Here is a 22,895-nt window from a genome sequence, read left to right on the forward strand (position 1 = left end):
AAAAAACAATAGGTATAAATAATTCTCTAAATGTTCTCCAGGCTCTCGCCTCACTCACAAAAGATAAAATGTCCGTCCAGTCCAGCCAAATAGTGGAAATTTACGATAAACAAAAACTAGTAGTAGGTCACCAACTCCTCCAGTTCCTGACATTGCAGCCTCTCTGACCTCCACAAGCAGAGTCCCCTCCCTCCCGCTCTGGCCAGGCCTGTTGGCTCTGGCTGGGACTGGCCTGGGTGAGATACAGGCGGAGACCACAAGGACAGGAAGAAAGAAGGCTTCCTCTCCGCTGGCTTGGGACTGGAAGACGCTACCCTCCTTCTCTTGCGTGTGGGACTCTCCTGGGTTCTACTGTGGCTCTCAGCCTTGTCGTGATCCCTCCCTCCTCTTGCTTCTTCAGGACCTGGGGTGCACAGGGACTTCCTTCCATTGTTGGCCCCACAAAGGCTTCAACAAACCTTGTCAGGTTCCCTTCCATTTGACACATCTTTATAAACGGCACCCTCATCAAACCCTCAATACCCCGGCTTAAGTGTGCCATCCACTTCCTCCTGGTGCCGGACCCCATGGGGCTCGCGGGATGAGCAGGACCACTCAGGAGAGCAAAGAAAGTTGCTGGGATAACTCTGCCTGGGCAAAGCCTGGGAAGACGAATGGAGGTGTGCCAAATGCTCCAAGGGATGTGGGGAGAAGGATGATAAAACAGCCAGAACGGAGCAACGGAACTCACAACCACATGAAACTGCCTGTGTGAGCTATTCTGACCTCCAAATAAAAGCTGTTTCACGTAGGCAACCAAATAACAGGCTTCAGACCATGATTTCATGACCATAGGACTCATGGAGGGTTAAGGAGCTATGAGAAAACAGATGAATGTGTCTTCCTGGGTGGATATTATGAAAGATAGATATAATATTTATCATCTGCAGCAAAGAGTATTTAACTTCTAGAAAGGGATAGAAATGTGACTTCCATTTTGTGTTGCTACACCAACAAAGCCAAGGAAGAGTCCCTGAATCTGCAACCTAGTTCTTACAGAGAAGAGACTCACATGCAAATTTCCACAAGTTGAACTATCGAATGCAGAGAGCTAGATGGGCCCTTAATTGTCTTACCCCATCATCTGAAGATGAATCAGGCAATGTAACAAAGGAGTTAAGAATCCTGCTCACTACCACACATGTGTATGAGCTTCTAGCTGGATTTCTTATCCATGGACAACTGCCAGAAGGAATGGGTTCTGGAGGACCCCAGTGAGATGTTTCTGTGGAGAAAGGGCAAAGTTTGACTCCTGGCTGAAGTGACTAGGTGAAGGAGGAAGCTACCCAGAGAGAGAAGATGCAGAGAACAAGCTCGCTTGGCTGGAGGAGCAAAACATTCATGAAAGCAAAGGACTTCCTTTTATTAATCTCCTCGTGGGACCAAAATTAATCTTTCTTTAGAATTGTTAGTCTCATGAAATTTATTATCCTGGATGACAATAAGTCTTCCCAGGTTTAGAAAGAATTTAAAAGCATATGATTTATTTGTCCTGAGATGATTCCCAGACCCATAGTGCTACTCCTCAAAACTAATATTTTGGCATTTAATAAACCAGGGAAATAGAGCCATGAACTCAACATTAATGAATTAAAAACCCTCTAAGTAATATTTAATGTTGGAGTTGTTTTGATCTTGTAATTTCTGCTATGACCCTTGAGTTTAGCACACTGTGGAACCAGACTGCCAGAAGGCTATGTTCAGTGGAAGAGCAGCCTTCCTACACCCCAGTTTTGAAATTTCAGCTATTCGGATTCCAGGTGCTCTATCTGATGAACTAGTGTAGTACTGTGTGGGTCTTCTGAAGCACTTCTCAACACATAAAGGGGACTGCAGTAAGCCATTGAAGCTGAGAGTAGAGTGAGGTAAACTCCTATAGGAACATGAAGATGGTAGCTACGCTTTGCCCTGTGTTGGGGATCTTGCAGACATCCCTATCTTAATGGCCAGCCACAACTATTAGCATCATCCCTAGGAAGGGCAATGCAGATTCTGGTCCTTCAGGAAAGCATGGCTCACCACTCATCTGTCTGTCAGCTCACGTGTCCTGTGATGCACTGTTTCCGGGACCCAAGTTTCCGAGTAGGTTGATTGAGTTGTTTATTCTCAGAATGAAGTAATCCTTCATCGCCCAAGCCTTTGGGGAGGGCTGGCAAGTGACCAAAGCCTGGCCAAATGATGAGTCAAATTGTCCCCCAGGAGGAACCCTGGTCTAGTTCTTAAGTCTCACCCTACAAGAGCGAAGACTCAGGCTCAGAGTTGCCCAAGGTCCTATAATGAGTGTAGGTGAGATTGCATCTGACTACAAGTCCATCATTGGCTAGCAATGACTCCCAGGTCCTCCCACAGTACATGGGCTACCTCTGTAGCCTAGAATATTCTATCTTCTTTTTTTGTACAAATCTTTTTCTTCCCTATGGTCAGTTACTTTTGTATTTCCCTACAAAACAGTAATGAAATGTATCTCAAATGTTATTCTACTGTGTGTAACCCAGGCCACCTTTATTTCAGGCCTGTAAGTGCTAAATCTGTATGTATATTAATCATCCAGTCAACTTTTATTAAAGTTGACTATGTAGGGGAGGTTATTCTAGCATCAGACATGGGAGAAAAACAAGAATGGAGCAGGGCATTGGGAAACATGAATGTGGTGACATGAAGCTTATGATGTAATTTGATCCCCAAAGAGGATTGTGGTGCTGGTGGTGGGTAGTGGTAATGAGCATTATAGGAAGAATGTGAGATATATTTCAGGGTAAAACTGGATGTCAGGAGAGGAAATAAAGAGAAGGATGACTTTTTAAAATTCTTTTTGCCCATTTCAGCTCTAAACAACAGGACAAGCTGGTGGAGGACCACCACCACCACCACCACCCCGCCCCTGAAGCCTCCTCACCCCTAAGGTGATCAAATGCGCAGCTGTGCCTCAGGCAGAAGGCAGAGGGCAATAGTCTGCAGAGACAGTGCCTTAAGCTGGGGAGGGAAAGCTTGCCCGGCAGCTTTCTCAGGAAGTGAGAGTGAGTCCATCTCTGATGCTGCTGGGAGCTCCAGGACCCAGAGGTTGGATGGCCTAGAGACCTACGATAGAACCCAACATGACTGGAGAAAAAAAATGTCAAGGTAAAGATGCCTAACGATATTCTGCTATACTCTTAGATTGGTGCCTAGCCCAAATGACATCAGAGAGGCTTCATCCAGCGACTGATGGAAACAGATTCAGAGACTCAGAGCCAAACATCAAGCCAAGCTCAGGGAATCCTGCTGAAGAAGAGAATAAGATTGTAGGAGCCAGAGGGGTCAAGGGCATCACAAGAAAACCACAGAATCGACTAATCTGGTCTCACAGGAGCTCACGGAGACTGAACTGAGAACCAAGGAGCCTGCATGGGACTGATCTAGGCCCTCTACATATATGTTACAGTTGTGTAGCTTGGTCTTCTTGTGGGACTCCTCACAGTGGGAGTCGGGGTTGTTCCTAACACATTGGCTGGCTTTTGGGAGGCACCCTATTCCTCATACTGGGTCGCCTTGCCCAGCCTTAATACAAGGGGAGGTGCTTAGTCATATTACAACCTGATACGCCATGCTTTGTTGATATTAAGGGGGGGTCTGCCCTTTTCTGAATATAAATAGAGGAGGAGAGGATGGGGGGGGAAGGTTGGGGGAGGGAATGGAAGGAGAGGAGGGAGGAGAAACTGCAATCGGGATGGAAAATAAATTTAAAAAAAGATTTCCCGGCTGCTCTGGCATACCTGAACTTGACCACAGAGCTAGCAAAGATACAAAAACAGGAGCAAATCCATCAACCCATACAGGGGGGAAGGGGGTTGCTCTTGTCATCCTATCTAGCCAGTGTTTTTCTACCCAGAATTCCAAGAGCCCCTCTCCCCCAGGAAGCACCCTTTTATGAGATGAGAAACCCTAGCTCAGAGCTTCACTCCCTAGATCTGGGCACCTCAGTCACTGTGGTGTCTCCATCAGTGGCAGCCAGGGAAACGTGGCCAGTCCACCATTCTTTCCTCCAGCTCCCTCCAACAGCTGCCGTTTTTCCCAGCTGTTGCTCTCTCTCCCAGGACCCCTCCCCTCCAGTCTCCCAGAAGCTCTCCCATCTACCCACAGCCCTAACAATTTCGGCAAAAGCTGAGTTTTATCAAACAAAACTTAGAAAGTCGAGGAGGACAAACGTGCTTCGATTTGGACCTTATAAACCATCTGTGTACGTTAGAGCCCCTTAAATGTGGCAGACATCTCTATTTCATAAACCTCTAACTCAATTTCGTTTCTTAAATATTTGTAGAATTTCCACGAGCACATCCAACAATGATCGGTGGCACTGGTGATTAAAATAGAAGCAAGGAAATTGGCTAACAACAGCAGCCCACCAAGGCCACCCACGTGGGGAAGCCAAACCACAGAGGAGCTGGAAACTCCAGGGACAGAGACCTCTGGGAAAATCTTCCACTTCCTCTTTTCCAGAGCAAAACCTATGGAGTCACATGTCACGTGTCCTTTTTTTTTTTTTTTTTTAATCATCAAAAAGTGCCTGGCCAAGGCTTCATTGTTACATGCACTTGCACTCAAAGAGTCTACAGCACACTACAACCAACCACCAGTGCAGGGAACCCACTACAGGCTGTCTCCTGGATTACCCAAACCTGCAGTAACTTTGTTTAATTCCATAGCTCACTCTTGGCAAGAAAGCAGTGTAGGCCTCTGGGGGAATAAACTTGAAATCTGAAATTCTCATGGCCTATGACTTTAACAGAGCTGCTCCTGAGTGCTTAGCATTTCCTGTTGGCTCCATCATACCTTCTGACTGACAGACTGACACGGACAGTTTCAGCCATTCAAGCAACCCTGGCGTTAAAGCGTTGGTGAAGATAAGAACTCCCCGCTGAGCCTTCCCCACCACGGGGCAGCTAACAATAGCAGCTCCTTGTCTAAAGCAGCCCCTCCAATAAGAGCCCAGACCAGACCCCACCACACCCAGTAATGGGAACCTCACTGACAAATGTTTCTCATCTGCGCCCAATCAGTTTATAGGGCATTATACAGAGCCACGAATGCATTCCATATGTGTTCCATCCTGGAAATCCTGAAGCCTCCTCCTCAAACCAAATCACATTACGATTATTGTTGTTGTTGTTTAACATTTGTTCTTTTTTACAAGTGTGAAGTGCATCACAATCATTTATAAATTCTTTATCATCTGGAGCCCAACCCCTGCACACTCAGATATCAAAAATAGAGATGACTCAGAGGGCTGCGTTACCATGGCTATAGCTTTGGTGTCCTTCCACGACCCAAGCTGTGCACCCACTCCTATCTTCCAGAGAAAGACAGAGAACAACAGGGGACGTGGGATTTTTCTGAGAGAACTGATAGGTTGCAAGACAATAACAGTTAATGCAGCTGAAGCAGAGGGATCCCAGCTCCTTCTGAGCACGGTGAGCATGGAGAGTACCCGCACCTTCTAAGCTCTGGGGAGAAATAGCTGGTAAGACTCTCCAGAACGCTCTTGTGAGGAACTTTGCAAGTAAAGGGGAATGTGGTGGTTTGCATGGGTTAAACATATGGCCCCAGAGGTTCATATGTCTAAATACTTGGTCCCCAGTGATGGAATAGTTTGAGAAGGATTAGGAGGTGTGTCCCTGTTAGAGGAGATGTGTCACTGGGGGTGGGCTTTGAGGTTTCAAAAGGCACACATCAAAAGGCAGTGTGCTCTCTGCCTCTTGCTTGAAGATTAAGATGTAAGTTTTCAGCTGTTCCAAACAACTTGCCCACTACTTGCTCCCACACTGCCCCACCATGATGAACTCTCAACCCTCTGAAACGCTAAGTCCAATTAGACAGTTTCTTTTCTGATTTTCTTTGGTCATGATGTCTCTTCACAGCAATAGAAAAGTAACTAAGACAGATGTTGGTACCAAGGAGTGGGCTATTGCTATAACAAGCTAGACTATGCTGTTTTTTTGGAGGAATGTAGAAGACTTTGGGACTTTGCACTAGAAAAATGGTTGAAAGCTATAAGCAGAACATAACAGGTCATCTTAGTAAGAGCCTGGAAGATAATGCTGAGAGCCATGTGGTCTATGGAGGCCCAGTTCCATAAAGAAGTTTCAGCAGGGACCAATATTAGCAACTAAACTAAAGATTCCCCCTTGTAATATTTTAGCAAAGAATATGGCTACCTTCTGTCCCTGTCCTCAGAACTTGCTTAAGGCTAAATTAAAAAGTAATAAGCTAATTTCTTTGGCCAAGGAGATTTCAAGGAATTCTAATACTGACTCTATCCATGTTTATTAGTAACCACTCTTATTCAGATCTACAATGAAAAAGAGAAAATGGGGCAGAAAGCAATACAAAATATAAAGCTTGACAATGAGCACCAAGAAATTTAGGCTTGGAGCCAAGACTTGTGCTGAAAGTGATTAGGAAACTAAGGAGAGGCTTGCCCCAAATTGGAATAAAGGGAGGAGTGGCCTTGGGGCAAAGCCCTACCCAGATAGGCTCCCAATTTAAAAAAAGGGGGGGGGGGCTAAGGAATTTTCAGTTCCTAAAAAGCAACTACAAACAAAAGCTGCTAAAAATGTGATTTAAGGGAGGCCAGGCTCCATCCCAAGCAAGCAGCTGAACTTGGCAGTGTTGTACATGGTTCTGGCTTTAGAGTTATGAAGGACACAGGAGTTAAATATTATGGGATCTTCCTCCCTGGTTAAGGAGAGGCTTGGAGGACAGACATGTGACAGTGGAGTCCCTGGGGCATGGAGTCCCGGAGATGCCGCTGGGTGAAGCTGTGAAGGTGAAGCCTAGATTGCATTGGAGATCCCAGGGTGCTGGAGGGACCAGATCTACGGGATCCTTGACAAGGGAAGCTGCACACACGGAACACAGGGAGGGAAGCAGCCCAAGAGAGGGAAGTGTGTTGTGGGCAGCAAAGCTGGACGGGAAGAGCTATCTGAGCCATTTGGCCTCAGACACGGAACTACAAGATTTGGAGTTTCCTCTGGCGGGTCGCCTTCTTGCTTTGGTCAAATATTTCCTCCTTGTTCTCTGATTGCTCCCGTTCAGAATGGTAATATATATTCTGTGCCGTCATATGTTGGAGGTATGTGATTTGCTTTTGATTTTATAGTGGGTTACAACTAGGAGGCTGAACTTTGAACTTTTAAACCGTGTTGAGACTGGAAAACTATAGGGACTTTTGAAGTTGGACTGAATGCATTTTGTACCGTGCTATGCTCACAAGCCTGTGGGGGCCAGGGCTTGGAATGTGGGTTTGGATGAGAATGGCCCCCATAGGCTCATATGTTTTAATACTTGGTCCCAGGCCCTGTTGAAAGAGGCATGTCACTGGGAGCAGATTTTGAGGTTTCGAAAGACTTCCACCATTCCCAATGTGCTCCCTGACTCCTGCTGGTGAGATTTCAGCTGCTCCAGCCAACATGTCTGCTACTTGCAGCTATCCTGCCCACCATGATGGACTCTGACGCTCTGAAGCTGTAAGCCCAATTAAATGGGCTTTTATAAGTTGCCTTGATCATGGTGTTTTATCACAGCAACAAGAAAGTAATTAAGACAGGAGTAACATGGTGTGTGAGTCTGTGTTTCTTCTAGAACTTTCCAGGAAGAGAACAATCCACTGGGTTATTCACTTGGAGCATTGCATCCCCAGCCAGGTCTAAAATTGTAGGAAGAAGGTGCCTTCCTTCCTGTACCCTCCTCTGTCACCCTCAGGTCAAGTTCATAGGCCAGTCAGTGTACTTGGACATTTTAGATCATTTTGATGGCAACCTAAACAGAAAGGACGTAGAAGACTGATTGACTATGGGAGATGCCCAACATCACCCAGGGCTCAGAAGCTGGTTTCACACTTTGAGACAAGCCCCTCCCCACTGCACACACCTGCTTCCCCCATTCATGCTCAAAGTAGCTCTGAATTGAAGATTCTCGGAGGCTGTTGCCGAGGAAGCATGCCTGGGGGGTACCCCGCTTAAATCAAATAGCAGCAGCCTTCTCTGCCTTGCACTAAAAATATGTGAACATACAGACTCTTCTCAGCTGGAGACTCTCATACATTTTTGCTCCACCTTAGTGCCTGTTAGCACTCGTCTGTTAGCCAGAACTAGCCTAACACAAAATAAATGAATGAGTAGGAAACGATTAATGGGAAAGCTCCAGGAACCTGTGTCTTCTAGCAGTTGCTTTTCATGACCCAGGCTGCCAGTGTTTGTGGTTTCATGTTGCATGAAGAGACTGCAATCATGTTTGCTGGAGAACTGTTCCTTGCTCGTTTGAGGAAATTCAATAGATCAGATTTGATGGCAGGCTGGAAAATCGTCCTGACTTTCAAGGCATTAACTCCCACCCCTGCCCATGTAGACACAGTGGAAGAGCACAGGATTTTAAGCTCACTGGTTGCCACCCCAGGAACCAAGACCATTTCTTTAACTAATGTGACTGCTCCAAGCCTCAATTTCCACCTCCGTATGTGCCCCAGGAAGGACGCCTGAGGAAGGGGATATCGAGAGGGCTGAGTGAACCACATTTTAAATACACCTGGCCCAGTTTCTCACACTTCCCAGTAACCGCTGTGACTCCCACTTCTGCTGCGAGCATTCTAAATGTCAGCCCTCAGGCTCCCCCAAGCTCCTGCCCCCAGCACCCAGCAGTCAGGAGTCACAGACCGCTCCTGGCAAACTTCAAGAAGCTGAGGTTCCAGAAGTGAAGTGGGAGAGAAAAAAAAAAGTCTGCAAACCTTAAACCAAAGGGTCTCTCCTGCCCAGGCCCACGCCTGCTGTACTCCAGAGGAAACAGGATGGAACAGAGAGACTCGGGGGCCATCCAGCCAGGTCTCAGGTTGCCTCTCACAGTTTTACCTGGATAGGGCCCAAGAGTTTTAATCAAATGTGTGAAGAGGAAAAGGAGGAGGAGAGGTAGGAGGAGGGGGAGGAGGGGGAAGAAGAGGAAGAGATGAAGAAGAAGGAGGAGGAGGGGGGGGGGGAGGGGGAGAAGGAGAAGGAGAAGAGAAGAAGAAGAAGAAGAAGAAGAAGAAGAAGAAGAAGAAGAAGAAGAAGAAGAAGAAGAAGAAGAAGAAGAAGAAGTGGTGGTGGCAAATGCTCCTCTCACACAAAGAGCAAGCCATTGCCATCCAGCGCCCCTGGAGAGGTGCTATGTCACCTGGTGCCTCTCATGTGATAATCAGCTGGCAGGAGAGCAAGCGTGGGAAAGGGTCTAGAAGAAGAGAGAGCAGCGAGATGCGACAGTCCCCGGCCCCCTCCCCCATGGACTCCAACTGTGGCTCCCTTAAAGTGATCCTAATTGTTTAAACAAGATTAAACAAGCATGGAATTTGAGAGGGAGAAGGAAGAAATTTGAAAAACAAATAGCGAGGGAATTTTTCTTTGCAAAGACCCGAAACAAATCTAAACCGTAAGAACAGCTCTGACTTAGTAGCCTTGAAAAATCCCAGGCTGAATGTGTCCAACAGAAAGTGTCCGGAGGAAGGTGACCGTCCCAGAGCGAATGTATACAAAGGAAATAGAGGGGCAGCGAACCCAGAGTCGCCACTGTCACTGTGCCATTGATGCACACACACACACACACACACACACACACACACACACACACACACACACACAGAGCCCTTCTGCTCAGGACACCAACATCAGCCCCATAAAACAAGAAAATCTTACGCCCAGTTTAAGCCCCAAGGATGGCACAGTAGATCACCAGAGTGCTTGAGATTTAAGGACGCCAGGGACCCACAGCCTCTGGAGGATGAAGCTGGCACTCCTTAGTACGGAGGACAAAGCTCTCCAGCCTGCCCTTTCACATACACAACTTTCTAATTGGACCTTCCAGCTCCTCCCTGGCCCTAGATCCCCATTCATTCATTCGCTGCCTGGCTCTGCACAGCTGCTCTGAAGCCTGTGGAATGCCCTTGTCCAGTCCTGGCCGGCTGGCAAAGCCCCACTCACTCCTTAGAATTCACTGAACAATGGCCTCTTCGGGGCAAGGGAGGAGGTGGTCAGGTGACTCAAGCCAACACCCGGAACTCATGTGAAAATGCTGGGTGTAATGGTGCACGGTTGGAATCCCAGGGCTGGGGAGGCGGAGGCAGGAGGAGCCCCGGGGCCCTCTGACCAGCCTAGTCTAATGGTGAGCTCCAGGCCAATGAAAGACCCTGTCTCAAAGAAGGTGGGTAGTGGTCCTCGGGATGTCTCATCCACTAACCTCCACATGTACACCAGGAAGCGCCATGTGAACACACACACATGCACGCACGCGCGCGCGCGCGCGCACACACACACACACACACACACAGACACACACAAATGAGCTATTCAGCAAAGCTTTTCCTCAGCTGTCATTACTCCCTCCTGGTGCGTATTTCTAGCCATGCAGGGACCCCTTCTTTACTGCCCCTGGCTTCCACGGTTCCATCTCTCAGAGTTGAACTTGAGCCGCCGGGCCTCTGAAATGCCTGCACTTGCGGCACCTACATGGCTGCCGAACACGGGATATTCTCAGCAGCTGTTCGTGGCGCCATCTCGTTCTGACTATATGCACAGGGATGCAGGGTGATTTAGGATCCTAGGGTTAGCTCAGCCACTAGAAAGAACGCTTCACCGTGGGTCAGAAGCCCGCCATCTCCTTGTGCACCCCTGCTTTTCATAGACTGACATCCATCTGTGGGAGTAGCAGGTAAGACACTCAGCTGGCTGGCCTGGCAACTTGCCATTTTAATGAAGCCGCAGACTTCTGAATTGAAAGGGGCTCTGGAAGCCAGCCGTGGGACCTCCTCCACAGATGCTCAGCCAAACCTAGTGGATCTCACATCATAAAGGAGGAGTCCTGCCCTTATGAAATAAGCTTCATTGTTGTGTTTTAAAGAATGGGGTACAAGTATTCAGCCTCATTCATAACGGCTCCTCATCATGGAGTTCCATGGGGCTTTACGCTGTGAGACGACACTTACATTCCTGCGTTCAGTCTGTGTATCTCTTTCAGAGTCAGCGGGGATTGCGCCGGGGTGACCAGTTATCCAGTTATTACACCACGAGCCTCGCTTAACCCACACAATCCCAGGGTCCTCTGCGCTCCTGACTCAATAGTCTCATTTAAACAAGACTCTAGCAAACAAGAGTGGGAGAAAATGTGATTCAAATTGTCCTGGAATTTCTCCGATTAGTAAAAGGCAATCAAATAATAAACCATAGGTATTTTACAGTCTTCTCTCCCCATATGTTTTCCTTTGATAAAGTTAGAACTCCCCCACCCCACCCCCAGCCAGAACTCTTTTGACTGTTCCTGGCCAAGCAGGCTGAAGCCGGCTCCACAGTACCCCTCCTCACCAGCCCTCCTGATACTACTTACCTGTCAGGCTTTTAATTCTTCCCTCTCCTCTCCCACTTCCCTATCTCTGCCCTAGAGACAAGTCCCAGGAACTTCCTCTGCATGAAAACACGCCTCCTTTAACCCCACAGCGTGAGGTGATAGGAATCTGGCCCCCACGGACCAGGAAGACAGAATCTCTCTCCCCAGTCCCTCACTCTCACTGACTTTCCAGTGGCACAAAGCCTGAATAGTGATAGTTCTTCTTCCATATCACCCTTGCGTAATCCCCGCTGACTCCAGAAAGAGATGCTGCATGGTACTGAATGCAAGAATTTAAGTGCGGGTTCATGGCACAAAACCCTGTGGTCCTCAATGAAGAGGAGCCATTACGAATGAGGCTGAAGAGTGCAATATTTATACAATTGTCTTTAAAAAATAATAGTGAGGTTCATTTCACAATTGGGCACCGGGCACCCAGGTATGCTGTGAGATGCATATTGATGGATGTGTGTGTGCCCTGGAATGATAGTCAGAGATAAGCACCACTAGGCAACCCTGCCAATGGGGTATGAGTTGAGGCTTTCTCCGCAAGCCCAACCCTCCTACCAAAAACACATGTCTACTTACATAACAAAGTAACATCCTGCGTTGCTCAAAAGCATTAAAGCAACAGGAGGCTAGAACCCTCAAAAGTCGTCAATAATTAATGTTCTCTAAGCATTTAAACAGTTTTTGGCCAGAACTAAAGAAGTGAGAAAAGGTCTTCATTTTCTGTAAAGAAGCATTGTGTGTGTCCAGGGCAGACATGGCGTGAGAGAAGAGTAAATAGAGAAATAAAGGATGCTCTGGAGAGACTGACAGGGGCCGAGCAAGGAGCCAGGCCGCCAGACCCTGAGCGCCTCTGCCAGCTAGCTCAGCTCACAGGGGTTGTTGGGAGACGGGCTGTGAAGAGCACGGCGAGAGTGCCCTCTAGTGGACAGAAACAGAGCGTGGCTCCCCTCCGCTCTGTAGTTCAGCCTGGGTTTACATCTTCTGTAACTTCCTCATTTATTCAGGCAGTAGGCATGGGTTGTATTCCGCTTATGTGCTAAACACCAGTATGGACACCAGGGAGACATGTGACCAAGGCTTGGCCATCACTCTCAAGAGAGTTTCCACCAGGTGACAAGATTGGATAACTTGCCGTAGGGGCATGCATGTGTGTGTGCGCGCGTGCGCGTGCGTGCGTGTGTACGTGTGGGGGTGTGCTAAGGCAGAGGTGGTAAAGCAGGAGGGTCTGCCCAACAGATGTGAACCTCAAGCTGAGATGTTTAGCAGATAAGCGAATGGAAGATAGGTGTGTCAGGACAGACAGCAGGGACTAGAGATGATCTCCCATCTGGGAAGAGAGAGAATGGGAAGCCAGAGAGGAAGGTAAGCCCATGGGTGGTTTCTCATTCCTTTAAACATGATAGGAAGCTAGACAAGCAGCAAGCTGCTTTACATGTTCATGCATGCATTACTCTGATGTAAAGGGAGCTGAAGCTGGTCCTCGCGAAACAAGACTGAAGGCCAACAGAAAATGAGGGTGGACATCAGAACCAGGACACGAAGTCGGATGGAGGAAGAGATGTGGAAGAGAGCCGATCAGCAAGCTGTGGCCGCAGGTGGGTGTGGAGATGGGATGGGAGTGGGAGGGTTCCAACCACTTTCTAGCTCCAGCAAGGGGGTTTGGGGGCTGGCTTGGTGGTGTGCTGCTCACCAGACTAGGGATCATTAGAAAGTGTGTAAGGAAGACGGTAAGTTCTATTTTGAACGTGGGGAGTTGGATGTGCCTAAGGGGAAAATTCTGGGAGGTAATTGGTAAATTGACTGTTTAGTCTGAAGCCTGGAGAATTGATGCAGGGCTGGCAGTAGTCTGTGCATCGGTAGGGAAACAGTCTTCCAAGGTAGCAGTCACCATGGAAAAAGAAGGGGAAGAGCTGGGGCAGGCCCTGAGGCAAAGCCCACTTCTAAGAGGATGGCAGGGGAATCACAGGTACCAGGAGGGCTGAGAAAGACTGAGAACAACCCGGGTAGGCAATTCCTTAGAGTTTAATAACACCTCTTGGAAGCAGGAGGGCTAAGAACCTCTCACGGAACACCCTCAGCACGTGGTCGGCATCCAGAGCTAGTTACTCCCCTACAGCAGCAGCGTAACTAGGAAAGTCATTGTAACAGGGCACAGACCCACATTCCATTAGTCTGGATCCAGGCTGACCAGCATGGCTCCTCCTGTCCAAGGAAGGAGTGAGTGGTCTGAGTCAGTACCCCCAGCGCGTGATCTCCACCAAGTAGGCGCTGCTGACTGATGTCCTGTGTGTTCACTGGAGTTCAGAAATGGATTCTGACACTCTGATCTGAGTAACCTCAATGGCCCCCTCAACAATACTGCAAGGTAGGAACAATTGACATTTCCTATTTACAGATAAGCACATCTGATTAGGAAATACTATGTGATGTGCCCAGTAGCGCATACTCCGCAAAAAAGGGGGGTCCCTTTTTAAAAGTGTCATCTCCAGGGTGTCCCATTTGAATAATGAGGATCAGAGAGGAACATGAACACACACACACACACACACACACACACACACACACACACACACACAGTACTAGATGGCAGCCACTCTTAACCAAATCCCAGTTTGTTCTCGGTTCTACAAGGGGCTCCTCTCATCCCTAAATAAGCCCCTCACCCTGCTCAGTGCCTCCGTTTCCCATTGGGAAGTGGGAATAAAGAGTCTTATACCCCCCATCTTCCTTCCTAAGGAGTAAACCTGTTGAGGTCATGCCTGAGGCTTTGAGAGCCGTAGGAGGAAGTGAAGACTAGAACCGGCTGTTCAGCAGACAGGGGGAGGCTCTGTCCTTCTCACTCTGAGTAGATGGGCACACTGGGCAGTTCCAGCCCAGTGTGTGGATGCCTGACAGTCACTATAGTCGCTTCCGAAGCTGAGGACAGTGGGAATTTGGGGGAGTGACAGTTCTCCTCAATAAACAGAAAGCAAATGGAAGCTCGATGGACCATCAGCTGAAAAGCACGGGCTGCAGCTGAACTGAATTCTGAGCTAAGCTCGACTGAATCACCGCGTCTGCTCTCTCGGTTCTGCTGCTTCTCCTGGTTCCATTTCTACATTCCAGTTCTAAACAACAAGGCCAGGACGTCTTTATCAGATTCAATGTACAGAAATCTCTACTTAGGATTTCTCTAAAATGTTTCACACACGTGTGCTACATAAATACACACCTCTAACTAATCTGTCATCAAGGGAAACGAACCACCCTAAAGGCATTTCGCCACCTCAGCTGCAGAAGCAACTGACCCTCGGGTGGTCTGGAATGTTCTGGGACACCTTCTCCAAAAGCCTAGCCCACCCTCAGCCCTCGGTTCCTGGAAACCACCTCCTCTAGAAGCTCGTAGAAGAATTGAATAAAAGTGTCGTCCTCCCTGCCCTACCTCAGTCCGAATGGTGAGGTGATTCCCACGAGCTACCCTCTCGCCTCAATTATTCACTCACTGTGTTTTCGTGCCTCCAAAACGCGCTGAACTTTGGTGCATGGCTGGTGCTGCTTCTCTCTCGGCAAGGTTCTGAAGCCTTCTGTGGTCACGCACATGCTGAGTGGCTCCATCAGCAGCACAGGAAGGCCAGTCCTCCAGGGGCCCCAGGAAAGTGTTAACAAGGAGTGTGGGAGCAGCAGGTGATCCCAGTCAAAGCCATGCTTGAACTCCCCCATCCACTCTGCGGTGTGCTGATGTTGTTACTTTGGCCCAGCTGTTGGGAGGTGCGGGGTGACGTGTGAAGGACAGTCCTTAGAAGGAGAAAGCAATGTCGCCTCCTCACTTGGCACCACACTGGGTTTACAAACCTTTCTCAAACACTGCCATTTTGTCCCCACGGCTAGAAGACAGACTGGCATTGCTACAAGCCATCGATGGCAGCCTTCCCATGTTCACTTGAGGTAACAGACGTGGAGACCCAGGATTTGCCAAAGATCTCCAGGAGAGTGCCAGAGAAGAGACCCTGACTATAGATCCAGTGAGACACTACCAGCACCCCCCAGACACAAACACAGCCATCTAGGGACTATTATCCAAAGAGTAGGTGGTGGGTGCCAGGAAGACATGGACATGACCACATACATATTCACTGTGTCTAAAGAACCACAGTGGATAAGGGCCAGCCACTCTGGAGAGTCTTGGGCAGAGAGAAGGTCAACACCCAGAAATGGGCTTCAGGGCAGGCAGAGAATTGGTCCCCTCTGGACCATTGTGTTCAGCTCTTAATCAGCATCCTGTCACTCCACCTCAGCCCTGAGGACCAGTTATCATCCTCCAGTTAATCAGATTCTCAGTGTGTGAGGAGATAATTTGATCTCAAATGGCTCCTACCTTCCGGAGGAACATGAAATTAGCATTTCTACACCTAAGAGTTCTGCCAAGTGGATGCCACAGGAAGTCTTCCCTGCTGGCCCCTGCATGTCCCCTCAAGCCTCCCCCCATTTTCCCCTCCCGCCCCTCCCCCCGCCCCTCCTCCCCCCTCCACTTGCTCCATGCTCACAGACTCCTGTGTTGGAAATGAGTCTGAACGTGCGTTTCCATGGAAAAGCACATGCATCTGCCCCTCCCCTCTTCAGGCCACCAAGGCATCCGTTAGACGAATTCTGTTTGTATGAGCAAGACTGGGCAGTGTGTCCTCTTGTCATGAGGGTTTCTCGAAGGGAAGCATGGACTCAGGAACCCAGAGAAAGGCAAACGGGGGGGGGGGGGGGCACAGCAGTAGGAGGAGGTTGGTTCTGGTTCTGTAGCAGCCTCTGGCCCTGGGCAGTGGGAGTCTGACCATCTTCTACCCAGTGTTCCCCTGGTATTATGACTTCCTCCTGGGCCTTTCCCTTCTATCTTCCACAGCATGGCCCTCCAGTTCCCCAGTCTGCAGCTTCTGTCCACCTCAGCTTGGTTGTCAACTTTGATAGGACCTAGAACCTTCTCAGAGACCAAGCTGTGGGTGTATCGGTGATGGTGTTTGCGGAGAGGTTTAAGTGATGAGGGAGACCCACCCTGACTGGACAGTAGCATCCCATTGGCTGGAGTTCCACAGTGAACAAAAGAGAGAACACTGGGGCCAGCAAGAAGCCTCAGCAGGTAGAGTTGCTTGACACCAAGCCTGATGGCGTGAGTTCCATGCCAGTATCCACAGGATAGGAGAGAGCTGAGGCCCGTGAGTGGTTCTCTGACCTCCTCATGTGTGCGGACATGTGTGCATAAAGAAAGAAATGTAAAGAACATTGTAAATACGTATTTATTTTAGTTTGTGTTTTGCCTGGGTATATGTATGTGCACTGTATGTTAGTCTGGTGCCCATGGAGGTTGGAAGAAAGCGTCAGATCCCCTAGAACTGGATTTATGGGTGGTTGTGAGCCACCATGTAAGACCTGGGAGCCAAACCTGAGTATTCTACATGAGCAACAAGGGATCACAGCTGTTGAGCCATCCGCCCAGCAACCTGTGGTAATTGCGTAGTTTTTTGTTGTTGTTGTTGTTGTTGTTTTGGTTTTTCGAGACAGGGTTTCTCTGTGTAACTTTGCACCTTTCCTGGATCTCACTTTGGAGACCAGGCTGGCCTTGAACTCACAGAGATCCACCTGGCTCTGCTTCCCAAGTCCTAGGATTAAAGGCATGTGCCACCACCGCCTGGCGGTAATCTGTTTTTAAACAGGAGAAAAGTAAGCTGAGCATTGCCCCTTCCTGGCTGCATACACCACATCAGCAGCTGCCTCATGCTCTTTCCACCAGGCTTTCCCACCATGATGTACCCTCAGGAGTCAAAACCAACTGTCCTTCCTTAAATCACTTTAGTCAGGTGTTCCGTCCCAGCCAGGAGGAAGTTAGCTGGCACACCCGCCCACCACTCTCCCCTTCTCTCTTTCCCAGTTCCAAACCATTAGAGGGAAACAGAGCTGGCTGGGCTCATCTGTTCCCACAAGCCTACAGTTAGGTGAGATACCCTCCCAATCAGGGAATGGCCTTGTAGGAAAACAAAAGCCATGTGTTCGCCAGATCCTGGAGCTATGAGGAAAATTGGGTAGAACCACAATATCACCCACTCCCTGTGTTCAGGAATTCCCTCCCTTTCATCCACTGATGGCCCGAGGCCATGCCCTTCCGACATCACACCTGGAATTCCAGGAGCCTGTCAGATGAACCCCTGCTTCCCATACGCAGTCAGAATCTAAACTTTATTCTTACTCTGGTATTTTCTCTCTCTCTCTCTCTCTCTCTCTCTCTCTCTCTCTCTCTCTCTCTCTCTCCTTCTCTCTCCCTCCCTCTCTCTCTCCCCCTTCTGTTTGTATGTGTCTGTCTCTCTCTGACTTTCTATTCTCTGTCTGTCTCTGTCTCTCTGTCTCTGTCTTTGTCTCTGCCTCTCTCTGTCCTTGTCTGTGTATCTGTCTCTGTCTCTCTCTCTGACTCTTTCTGTTCTCTCTCTGTGTCTCTATCTCTGTCTCTCTCTCTGAATCTCTCTGTTCTCTCCCTCTCTCTTTCTCTCTGACTCTCTCTCTGTCTCTCTGTCTCCCTGTCTCTCTCTGTTCTCTCACTGTCTCTCTATCTCTCTGTCTCCCTGTCTCTCTCTGTTCTCTCTGTCTCTGACTCTCTCTGTCTCTCTGTCTCTGTCTCTCTCTCTCTTATTCTCGGGTGCATTCATTTGCCCACTTCCATCGTCTTCTTTTTTTTTAATTTATTTTTATTATTTTTTTAATTTATTTTATTTTACAATACTATTCAGTTGTACATAACAGCCACAGATTTCCTTGTTCTCCCCCTCCCGCCCCCTCCCCTTCCCCCAACCCACCCCCCATTCCCACCACCTCCAGATCAAGGCCACCCCCGAGGACTGAGATCGACCTGATAGACTCAGTCCAGGCAGGTCCAGTCCCCTCCTCCCAGATTGAGCCAAGCGTCCCTGTATAAGTCCCAGGTTTCAAACAGCTAACTCATGCAATGAGCCCAGGACCTGGTACCACTGCCTAGATGCCTCCTGGATTACAAAGCCTGCCAGCCAGGGATGTTCTCACTTTCTCCATGTATAGGTTACTGGATGGACCTCATTAGGAAGGCCAGAAGCATGAGAGAGAGAGAGAGAGAGAGAGAGAGAGAGAGAGAGAGAGAGAGAGAGAGAGAGAGAATGTGTAGCTAGTTCAGGGAAAAGGATGACTGGCTCCCCACCACTGTTCAATGAAAGACAGACCTCCAGGCACATTGATAATACCATCAGCTACACTAACCTCGATCCTCTACCCTGCTCCTCCCTCAGAGATGCAGAAACAGGGACAGGGCCATAGCTTATGGCTCTGCCTCCCTGAGCATCATGGCTGAGCCCTCACCTGCCCTAATAGTGGACTTGGAGAGTCCCAGGAAAAAGCCTTTTGTGTAAACATAATGCACTGTTAGGCCGTGTGGAAACTAGTGAAAATGGCGAGCTTCTGGTTCACTGGCAGGACACTGTCTCAAATGAACAAGGTGAAAAGCCGTGGAGGAAACACCCAGCATTGACTTCTGGTCTTTGTGCATGCACACGCTAGTGCACATGTGTGTACAAGGACTCCAGCCAAATGCACGGGTGCTCTAGGTCTGGTTCTGTTGCCACAGGCAGCTGTATGTCCTTCTGCTAACACTTGTCCACTTTGGCCGTTCCCCTCCCGTCCTCACTGCCTCCCGGGGTGCTGGAAAAGTCCCAGGCGGCGGTAACTGTAAGATGGGTGTTGTCATGGTCACGGTCCTCAAGAGTAGGCAGACAGTTGGCCTGGTGCAGCCTAGTGCCCCACCCCCTCCCCCAGGGGCTTGCTGTCTAAAACAGACAGGCCCAGACCTACAGGTTGGAAACGTGGACAGCGGGAGAAATGAAACAAGCCAGACTGTGCTCCGGTGAATACACTGTGTATCCGACGACGCCGGCAGTTGTTGATTCTCAAACAGGCTTGTTTCCAGTGCCCCTGTCATCACGCTGGGAGAAGGGAGGAGGTGGTGACTCCAGCCAGCGCCAGCCCAGTTCCAGATGCTCTCAGGTGAGTGTGACTCACTCGGCAGCCTGCCAAGTTGCTATTACTTTCCTTTCTGCAGAGAAGGAAGCGAGGTGCACTAGAAAACTGAGGCTTGCTCACACTGGTACGTCTGAAACGTTGGCCCAGGTTCCCAGGGGTGCCTCGGATCAGCCATCTCACAGACTGCCCAGGCCAACACCTGCAGGGTGGTATTAGAAATCCCAGCTGGGTGTCTCTGGTGACTCCTACAGCAGAGTGGATTGTAGTTGGACACTAGGGACTGATAGAAAGGTTTCCCAGCTCTGAGAGGGTCCAGATCTACCCCAGCGAAGTGGGGCTCTGACACTGTTCTTGACACCTTCATAGAGAGGATGCACAGCACCTGAGTGTCTGGGGAAACTCTAACCACTCACTTCACATACTTACCTGGCAGGGGACACCATGATCACGAAGGTGGTTTTCCCAGGGCGAGCTCTTCCACTACTGTTCTGATGTGCTGACCCCTGCAATTTCCCCAAATGGGGGAAACTTGCCTGCACAGTTTGTGGAAGTGGGGGACTGCATCCATGTTCTCCCCTGCTTAAAAAAAAGTAATTAAAAAAAAAAAGCAACTTCACAGTTGCCAGCCTATTCAGGTTCCTGGATGTCCCTGGGTTTTGAAGGATATGACCATCATGCATGCAAATGCTGAAACAGGAAGTACATGGGACAGACCACCAAGTGACTTGTCTTTCAGGGACCGACAGCCAGGGAGGCTGGGGAGCTGGGAATCAGCTCCAGTTCAAGGTCTCCATGTGTCACAATCACCCACCCTCCTAATCTGTGTTTCTGGACCCTTGCAAAGACCCTAGAGACGGTGCCTGAAGAAGTCAGCCATCCTGCAGTCAGAATTCAGCCTGGAGGAAACCACAGAGAGGGAGTCCCAGAGGGTGCCGGGAGAGCCGAGAAAGGAATTTCCAAGTGGCAGCCTGGAGGCAGGTAGCCATTGGCACCTCATGCCAGAGCCAGGGGACTCTAATCTAGACATGGCCCATTTTGTTCTATGTCCCCGGTAGTCACCAGTCCCTTCTTGTAGAGATGTCTTTCCCCTCAGTAGACCATCATCTGATGCTTTGCAAAAGTGTGAAAAATAATGAAGACGGCTCTAACTATAGGAGTAACCTTTTCAACACACTTCCACTGAGGAGCAGATGTTGGGAACCCACAGCAAAGGGTCAGAGTGGAAGCAGGTTAGGACCAGGGAAGACCAAGCTACAAAGATGACCCGTCTCCTCAAGGGAAGCCCTCAGTTCCTCCCCTTGGGTGACCCAGGCAAAGGAAGTTTCCATCAAGACAGGGCCTGACTCAACCTCTCCCAAGCGAACCAGACACCAGCCACCAAACTGCTAGCACAAGAGTTTCCATAATGAGACGCTTCCAGGAAAGCCCATAAAACCTTTACTGTAAATTCAATAAACCAGATTTTGAGCTTGGGGGGTAGTGGGAGAGCCTGGAGCCATACCACCCCCTCAAAACTCCTCTCTCTTGTCACACACAGAAGACAAAAAGGCAGCCCACCCTTCTCCCGCTGCCAAGACCTCCCTGTTCCCCAAGTCATCTCAACACACTCTCCCCCACCCACCCACCAGGCCACCAGACCAAGTCTAGCCAGGCACATAGACCTTCCTGCTGATGCTCTGCCATGGCCAGCAGGGGAAGCCAGGCCCTCACACCCTCCAGCCCACCAGTGCTCAGGGATACAGTTCCTATGCAGTTAGTTCAAAGAACGTTAGCCACCTGGTTCAGAAAAGAAGAAATGTACCGCCAAACCATTCAGCCCAAATCAAGAAGTTTAGCCTAAGGGAGAATCACCACAGTGTTCCCTCTGTATTGCCCCTCCCTGCATTCGTCTTCCTGGACCATTTACCATGATCCACACTCCAAATCCCTCACCCTTGACCCCGACATTGAGACCCTGATTTTTATACACAACACACACACATCATACACATGCGCGCATGCCTCCCATCTGCACATTTCAGTCTCCTACTCCAAACTCAGCTTCAGTCTGTGGTCCCAGGGCCGGGCCTGCCGGAATCAATGGTGCTGCAAAGTGTTCAGTGTGAGCACCTCAGCCTGGACTGCGTGCGGGGATGCCGGGAAGAGCAGGCCTTGGGCTTCCAGAATCAGCATTTGGCTGACTCCATCCAGTCAAGGTGAGTGTCTGGAAAGGTCATGGCAGATTGTGTGCTGGAGAATGAGGCAGATGGCCTGTGTGGAAAGGAACAGTTTTACCAGCACGGGCTAGGAAGTCAGGCTTTGATCAGCAGGTAGAGCCCTCCAAAGCTTTTGAAGCAGAAGGCACTGAGACGTCAGAGCTCATCCAACTCAGCACTAGCATTGGTGGGGTGAGAAACTGCTTCCTGAAGAGGTGAGGTGACTCTTCAGGGCACTCGTTCACTCTGTGATGCCGTCAACAAGGCTCCTATGGACCAAGCATAGTTCTGCCAAGGTTAGGGGATCACGTGAGAGCATATATAAAAACCCAAGGGAGGGGAGAGGGGGGAGAGAGGGAGGGGAGAGGGAGGGGGAGAAGGAGAGAGGGAAGGAGGAGGAGAAGAGAGCTGGGAGGCCTGGGTGAGCACCTGGGATATCCAGCCAGGTGTCCTGACTTGCCCACAGCTGTACCACAGGCTTGGGAAGCAGCCTCCAGGAGGCCTAGACTCCCAGCAGGCTCCATGTGCCTGACCCTATCGGAACTGGCAGAAAGAAAACAAAAAAAAAATTTTTTTTTGCTCCTTGGGGGGTAGGGTTTCACATTCCTTCCCTGCCTCTTTGCTGGAGGACCACAGAGTCCTCAGCTGCAATGCAAGCCTGTCTAGAAGACATCCCACCCCCACTTAGACTGTGGACATTTTCCAGATCTTTTTCAAAAACTGCTTTTTTGGGGAAACTATTTTCCTCCAGGCCTGGCCCAAGGACAAACCAGTCAGCATGCACAGTTGGGGAGTACAGGGCCAGCATGTGCGGAGTGCAGACTACATCTGCCTGCAGGCTTGAAGGGCACCAGTCTGCCTGTACTTTTCCATGAAGAGGAGGGAGGGAGGGGTCAGCACGAGACTGGCTTTCCCAGGAAGGCTGCCTGGTGGCCTGGCATTCTGGAGCTTTTTCCAGCCAAATCTGGGGAAGTTACTGGAACCTAACTGAGCTCTGGCCAAGGTCCCTGATAGGTGTACAAGGATGGGCAACTTTGATTATATAGTGTTCCTGAGGGCCCTGCTCCGAAAACCAGCTTCCTCTTCTTGACGGACCTGTGCAGCAGGTCTTTATTCTGGGTACCTGCCCATCATTTGCAGATGGTAAATATACTGAGCAGCTCTTCTCTAGCCTGTGGTCATCCTTTGTTGTGATGGGTCCAGCCCAGTCAGAGTCACATTGAGAAAGTAAACTTCTGCCCCAAACAGAACAGGGTATTAGCTAGCACAGAG

At 49.5% G+C, this 22,895-nt stretch overlaps 1 non-coding gene across 1 annotated transcript; it reads left to right on the forward strand.

Moving 5' to 3' along the window:
* Positions 1 to 19,846: 19,846 nt before the first annotated feature.
* On the forward strand, positions 19,847 to 20,007 carry LOC114698588. Its single transcript, XR_003735381.1, has one exon. It is a non-coding gene; the product is annotated as a U1 spliceosomal RNA (small nuclear RNA).
* The last annotated feature ends 2,888 nt before the right edge of the window (positions 20,008 to 22,895 follow it).

The sequence above is a fragment of the Peromyscus leucopus genome, chromosome 6 (assembly GCF_004664715.2).
Source record: "Peromyscus leucopus breed LL Stock chromosome 6, UCI_PerLeu_2.1, whole genome shotgun sequence".
In the NCBI taxonomy this organism is placed as follows: Eukaryota; Metazoa; Chordata; class Mammalia; order Rodentia; family Cricetidae; genus Peromyscus; species Peromyscus leucopus.